Source organism: Solanum tuberosum, unplaced genomic scaffold (assembly GCF_000226075.1).
Source record: "Solanum tuberosum cultivar DM 1-3 516 R44 unplaced genomic scaffold, SolTub_3.0 scf00756, whole genome shotgun sequence".
NCBI classification, from domain to species: Eukaryota; Viridiplantae; Streptophyta; class Magnoliopsida; order Solanales; family Solanaceae; genus Solanum; species Solanum tuberosum.
Window position 1 is genome coordinate 75,753 of NW_006239679.1, and position 7,822 is coordinate 83,574.

Genomic DNA, 7,822 nt, shown 5'->3' on the forward strand with positions numbered 1-7,822 from the left:
TTGAAAGCATGTACCCAGCGATTTATCTCAACATATATTGCGGTTACATCCCAAGAACCTTTCATCATACTTGATTTTCTTGTTTATTTTGCCTTTTTAGCACTTGTTACAAAAACCCCATTTGATATTTGATACTTTCGTGCACCCCCTTTAATTTACTATGTATTTTATCGCAAATGTATTTTGCTACGACTAATTCGAATGAAATTCTAATTGGCTATTAATTCTCAAAATCGCTCCCTTGGGACACGACCCCAACCCTCGGTTGGGTTACTATATTATCGACGATCGTAGATACTCATACCGTAGGGTAGTGTCGTTGGTCACGATAAACATCAAAATGACGTCGTTGCCGGGGAGGTGTTATTTGAGAATTTTTAGTCTAATAGAATTGTTGTTTTTGTTAGTAGTAGTTTACTTACCTAATTTTTAGTTTTGTTTAGTTGGTTGCGTGTTGAGGCAGGACAATGAGTATACATGATGGAGAAGGTGGACCAATGGAGCCTCTTCCAGCAGAGGTGATGAGGCTCAGGGATCACATCCTAAATTTCAAGAATCTCGAAGGAGAACCCTTTCATGAGTCGTGGATGGGGTTTAAAACACTATTGATACATTGCCCAACTCATGAAAAGCCCGATTTAATCCTACTGGAATGCTTCTACAGGGGTCTAAGTTTCGAAAACAGAGAAATAATCAACCAACTCATGCCAAGTGGATGTGAGAAATACCCCTATGAGACCACAACCAAATTCCTTGACCTTGAAGCTAAAACCAACAAGGATGGAGAGAAGGACCATCAATTGACCATTTTGTTGGGTCAAATGAATAGCTTGACCCAAAAGGTTGAAGAACTGGAGTTGATGTCCAAAGGAAAGAGCAAGCACCCGTCATTTATGGATCAGGGAAGATGCATAGACATTGAAAACAGATGTATCAACGATACGTTGTTAACCATCCTCCAAAAGCTGAATGAGCATGACAAAGTACTAGAGGAAATTAGAGAAAATGTTGAAACGCTGAATCAGATGAGTGGCTCTCATTCTAGGTCTATTCAACTAATCGAAACTCTCTTGAATCTTGCACTACCTCAGCTTCATCCGTATGAGCAAGCGGGATCACCTAGCTACACTAGGTGTAACACCAAAAAGTCAGTTTGAGCATCGACATGCGTTGTGCCACGACGTTAACTAAGGCGCTGTTTGGGAGGCAACCCAAAACCTTTACGTGCTTTATTTTTATTCTAGAAATAATGGTGTATTAATTCGCAGGAGAAAAACATGGAGAATGAATGAAAAATGTGGATTGGTAATTGATTGTCCTATTCGGCGAAGTAGCCGAACTATTCGGCGACTTCGATCTTGATCGATGGCAGACTCAAGATTCAAGCTACAATTTGTAACAATCGGCGGCGAGGGCAAATTGCTTGGCGGAACACTGAATCATTCAGCGGTACAAATTAATATCGCCGAATGAGCAACAACTGGATAGTTTTTAAAGACCAATAGTCTCAAAGAAATGGAAATATGTTCATTTTCCACTAAATTTCCCCTGTTGAAAAAAAAACCCCTCACCTAGTAAGTAATTTTTATTATCTCTACACTCCTGGTATTTTAGTTGTCGATTAGTGCTGAAGCGTGGGATTACATTGCTTCCTAGCATTTCAACATAGTTCAAGCAGCATAAAAGGTTGGTTTCTCCCAACTCCCGAAACTACTAAAAGTTTGTTCTTTTATTAATTTAAAATTGGTTGGGTTGACATGTGCTAGGCCTCTCTCTAAAGCCTATCTTGTCTAAATGCCAGATTCGATCTGAGAATCATGCCTACTTGATCTCAATTTTTGAAATCCCTCTTTGCCTGTGCATGAAATGATTTGAGCTTTGGGTGAATGAATGTCATGGGTCTTAATTTAATTTCACTTTTGCAACTGTTAAATTGTATTTTGGGAATTTACGAGGTCGAATTCGAATTGAAGGAAGACACGTTAGGTTGTTTAGCGAACTGGGTCTAGTTCGTCAAATAACTAGGCAGCTCGCCTAAAGTGACTTCGATCGCCCTCTAGCTTCATTCCCGAATCTTCATTGCACTGTAACATTTAGCGACCGAACCTTTGATCGCCGATAGGAATTGGCGATGAGAAAGTTCTCATCGCCGATTAGTGAAAGCTATTAGGGAAAAATCGAAGGTGAGCTCGACCCGACTTACCAAAGAGATTTAGCGATTCGCCGACAAAGTCAGCACATATGTCTGCCACTAAAGGTCTGCATCACTGATTTACTTATTTCTAACTTACTCCTTATTGACTGCAGATATGGCCATACCCAAAGTTACAAGAAGCAACAAGCCAACTCAAAGAAAGAAAAAAGGGATAACAATCAACGATGATGCAGCTGCATTCAAAAGCAATGTTATGAAACCTTTCAGTGTGAGCAAAGGAGGCAAGGGCAAGGACAAAATCGTTGAGCCATCAGATGCAAGTTCTGATAGCATGGGTTTTTACACCAATGACCCAACAACATACGATAGTGAGAGTATGAGTTCAGATGAAGACGAACTGATAGAGGCACAGAAGAATAAGCTACGATCCAAATAGCTTAATGACCCATCACGGATCAGAAATCCTCGATCCATTGCTCATACTCCTCTAGCTCCAGAACAGGCAATAATACTGGCACCTCCAGTACAAGCCCCCCCACCTAGATCATTGAATAGATTTAAGTCTGATGGACTAAGAACAATTATTGAAGAAAAACGGTTGTCCATAAATGGGGTGATCGATAGGTATCCTGAGATAATGGAGTGCCTAAAATATCACAAATTTCAAGTTTTCACAAAACCACGTGGTTCTTATATGCCAAGTTGGGTCAGAGAGTTTTATAGTGCATACAGTGCATTGGTACCTCAACGGAAGAGACTAGTCGCGTCTTTCAAAGCAGTTAACTATGTAGTGGTCAGAGGAAGGAAAATAGCTTGTGACAGTGAGGCTATCAACAGAGCCTTGGGTATGTCCACTAAGATTAATGATCATTGTCAGCACTTGATCAGAACGAAACAGCTGGATGTGATGAAATAGTGGTTGGTCCCCCTAATCTCAGATAATAATGCTCCTAAATGGCTAGCAGAAGGAATCCCAATCGAAAAGAAAGATCTGAACGTAGCTGCAAGTTACTGGTTCAGATTTATCAGCAACTCCATTATGCCATCACAGAATGAATCAATTCTTCGCCTCGCTAAAGTAGTATGTCTTGGGTGCATCATAGAGAAAACAAGGATAAATCTGGGAATAATTATTACGTCCAAAATCCATATGTGCGCCAAGCAAAGCCAGACATCTCTACCTTTTCCGGTATTAATTATCGCATTGTGCAGAAATGTTCGAGTACCTCTGGATGCCGAGAAGGATGTAGAAGTGATGCCCACAACCTCGACCAATATCTGAAAGATCGAAGCCGAATATCTTAAGGATCAAGCTGAAAAGAAGCAGACTGAAGTGGCGACCACTAGATCTATACCTACTGAAGCACTTCTGCTCACTCCAGCTCTTGGACCTTCATGTATATCCATTACCACTGCTACTTCCACTGACACTCCAGGTTCCTCTGTTGTTATTTCTAGGCCCCCACTTACCCATGCTTCCCTACTTCAGATGGGATAAATGGCCCTTTCTGCTGATCGTCGGGCCGCTTGTTTAGAAGCAGTTGTTCCAAGCATGATGTTGTGACACCCCTGAACACTACCATCGAAGCCTTAGTGGCCAGGATAGCGGTGTGTGAGCACAAGAAAGGGTCCACTAGTGAGATAAGATTTTTAAAAGCTGCCATTGCTAAGCTGCGAAAATATGTGAATCACTTGAAGGCCACTGATGTGTCCATGGTCTTTGGGACAGTGGAAATTCTAGCCATGCTTGAGAGGCCTCAGATTACTACTGGATATGGAGATAAAGCGAAACAAACAGAATATTCGGGAGCGGAAGCAGAAACTGATGAAGAGATGTTCGAGGGAGTTACATTAAACGACATAGAAGAGACTGAAGAAATCATGATAGATATTGATGTGCAGGCTTCCTTGGCCAAAGCTCCGGCTGCGAGATTCAGTGGAGCGGGGCCTTCTGGAGGTTACCCTCAACTTTGAAACCCAGATAGATGTGCCAAGCCAGGGTCACCTCTTTATCTCCCTCTCTGTCTTTCGTTACTCTACCTTTCAGATTCGTTGTTATTTCCATTTAAGGACAAATGCTTTTATTTATGGTGGGGTGAGGCCCACCTTTGTGCGTTATTTGGATATTTGGGTTGGTTGTTTTTAATTATTATTTTAAATTACTGCTTTTCTGTGGATGTTTAAGCTCATGGCTTCTGTTGTTTCACTTGCAAAATAATTTTGATCCCTTTTAATTTTTTTTTGCAAAGTAGTTTTTCTTTTGCAAAAACAATTTGAGTCTCGATTTCGATCAATACTGATGACTTGAATAGCATTCCCAATTGAATAAACATGAATGTACGGCTACGATGAGGCCAAATGAAGTTGCATAGACAATATGTGAACTCTTTGCATCTCGTTGTGATTAGCCATTTATCCAATTGATTCTCTTATGATGACCGTTGCACACTAGCGATCGTGTCTAGTCTTGTTTGATTGAAGTATCGATGCCTTGTGTGATTAGCTTACTTTGAACCATGCATGAATAAACCTAGAATTTTCCCCGTTAGTCTGATTGATTTAGAAAGGTGTACTCTTTAGATGATCTTAATTAGGCAATTTTAAAGAGTGTGAGCCAATTTGACATATACTTGTTTTTGTGACCTACCTGTGAGCGTGTGAAACTCTTTTGAACACCTTTGAGCCTTACCTTTCTTTGGAAGAACCTTGATAAACTCTAGATTTTTTCATCCACTACCTACAATCCTCTTGACATGTGTTTAGTGAATAGCCAACTTAGGTCAAAAGTCTAAGTTGGGGGTGGGATTAAAAGGAAAAGGAAAAGTCAAGAAGTGCAAGAAAGCCTCCTGCACCTATTGTACTGCAAAACAAAATGGAAACCCTCCAAATAAAAAAAAAGAGAAAAGAAAAGAAAGAAAAAGAAAGTTGTAGAATAAAAGTGCAAAAGAAACTGGGTTTCCAAGCAATACATGGAGAACGAATAATAGGATGACTTATGAGCGCTAGAAGAAAAATTGAGGAAGGAAGGGAAGAGGATATCTTGAGAACATCACATCTCATGAGGAAAAAGTCACTAAACCTAAATGATCATACCTTTGCACTCAGCCCCATTACAATCATTAGAAAGATCTTTTTTATCTTGAGTAAGCTGGATCGAAAGTCAATTGGAAAATAAGGGCAAACCTATGGGTGAAAACATGCATTGTGTTCCTCTTTTTGAGTGTGAGCGTTGTATCTGATTCCTGATTTTAAATTGACTCATGTATGTGTGTGAATATGGAATCATTCTTTGTGTGAGGGAATTTAGATACTTTTGTTGAGCTTGAACTTACACAAATAGCAAGTATTGCGAGCATGAGAATCTTTGGTGATGGTGTGTCACAATTTGAATCTTTGAGTACACAATTGATCATTGAATAAGTAAATTGAGTCTTGTTGTGTGCATGCATGATTTAGTCTTGCGTAGCACTGTTTGAGGCACCCTTTTTGAACGGCTGAAGTTGAGTTTGCTTGAGGACAAGCAAAAGCTTAAGTTAGGGGGTGTTGATGAGTCCACAAATTGGACTCATTTAGGGCTTTGTTTAAAGGAAATAGTGTCCTTGAATGCTTATTTTACCTCAATACCTTATTAAAATACTGAAGTTTCAGGTATTTGAAGTTTTAGTGGAAGCATGGACACTTAGGCGCAAAACGGAGCAAATAGGGCTAAAAAGAACAAGAAATGGAATCTAGCGGATCACCGAGTTTAACTTGGCGAGTCACCGAAACGACATAAGCCGCCCTTTGTTCCAGTACGCGAAGCCTTGAAGGAAGTGGATCAAAAGGCGAGGAAAGGAGCAGTCGGCAGGTCGCCGATCAGTTTCGAGAAGCAGTACTGTACCGCCCAATGATCCATAATGCAAGGATGCTAAAGGCAAGACACTGAAGGGGATGAGCTGACCATAGGGCGGATCACTGAGTTCATCGGCGATCTCAACTAATGTCGCCGAACAATCCTCCGCAGCACAATCTGTGAAAACTATAAATACTATTTAGAGTTGTAGTCTTAAGAGTTTGGAAGTGTGGAACAATTATTATTCTTATTTTCAGTTTAGAATATACTTTAGCAAATATTTCTTTCTCTCAAGTTTGGAGAGGGTTTTGTGAAGACTTGAAGAAAGAAGTTCTTTTTCCCCAAGTTGGAAGTGGGTCTTCTCTATTGTAACAACCGACGATTTGAAATAATTATGAAGAGGGTTAGAATTGGAAATAGTCATTTTTGGAAAGATTTAAAAATCTGGAAATTTGGCTAAGTATGGAAAAAGGTGAGTTTCTGGCCAACTTTGAGCAGTCATAACTTCTAGCTCAGGATGAGTTAGGTGTAGTTCTGGTTATGGTTGCATAGCTCGTGGAATGGTCTTTCCAACGCCACCGAGTTTGCTCGATTCCGAGTTCGTATGACTGAATTATACCTTTTGAAAGTTGGGCAGTTGGTAGGGAATCCGTCCGGAAATTTTAAGGGCAGTTTGGTCTTTTTCCCTAGCCATTTCTTTTGAGGTTATATTGTGGTGTTAGGCTTATTTTGGATCATTTTGTCCTATTTTAAAAGAGTGAGAGCTAGGGCTTGAGACTGAAGAGGAGAAGAAGAGGAGAAAGAGAAGAAGGAGCAAGGAGATCAAGCAAGTTCCGTCGTGGATATCGTCGAGGGTGATCCCTACTAAGGTATGTGAGTTCATAGTGTGGGTTTATCCTTTTCCCCCACACACCAAGCCCCTTTTATTTATTGAGAAAGGATTGGTTGTGTTGTTGAAGTTGTTAGATGTGTTGTTGGTGTTGTTGAAGTCCCTTGTTGTTTTGGGCATGTTTTTGGTTATGGTTTTGAGTTAAATCTCTTGTATGTTGAGGGATTTGATGATCCTTAATGTTTGGGGCTGAAACTCTTGAAGGAAGGGTGGTTTAGAGTTGGCAAAAACAAGGGAGAAAAGTCGAGTTTCTAGGCAAGGGAGTTGGCGCGTTGCGCCCCAAAAAGGGATTCTGAAGTTTCCCCCTTGGGGCGGCGCGCCACTCAGAGTGTCAGCAGGCCCCCTCTGAAGTTTTGGAGCTGGCGCTCCGCGCCTTGCAGAGCTGTTCCCTTTCATTTCATACCTTCCCATGCATGTTCCTTCGTATTGTACCTATGTTTTATGGTTGTTTTCCAACACTCTAAGGTACATTTAAACCTCCCGAACTCATCCGTAACATGTGACCAAACACCTTGAATTCATAATCCAATTCAATGAGAGTTAGTTTCCAAGTCAAGTGAAGTTAGAAGTCAAGTGAAGTTAAGAGTTAAGAGGTTAGTCAAGCAAGTTCTTAAAGTTGTTCAAGAGTCTTTATTGAACGTTTTAACTTCATTTTAAGACTCTAGTTTCAAGTCAAGCAAAGAGCTTAGAGTTTCAAGTCAAGCAAAGAGCTTAGAGTTTCAAGTCAAGCAAAGAGCTTAGAGTTTCAAGTCAAGCAAAGAGCTTAGAGTTTCAAGTCAAGCAAAGAGCTTAGAGTTTCAAGTCAAGCAAAGAGCTTAGAGTTTCAAGTCAAGCAAAGAGCTTAGAGTTTCAAGTCAAGCAAAGAGCTTAGAGTTTCAAGTCAAGCAAAGAGCTTAGAGTTTCAAGTCAAGCAAAGAGCTTAGAGTTTCAAGTCAAGTAAAGGGTT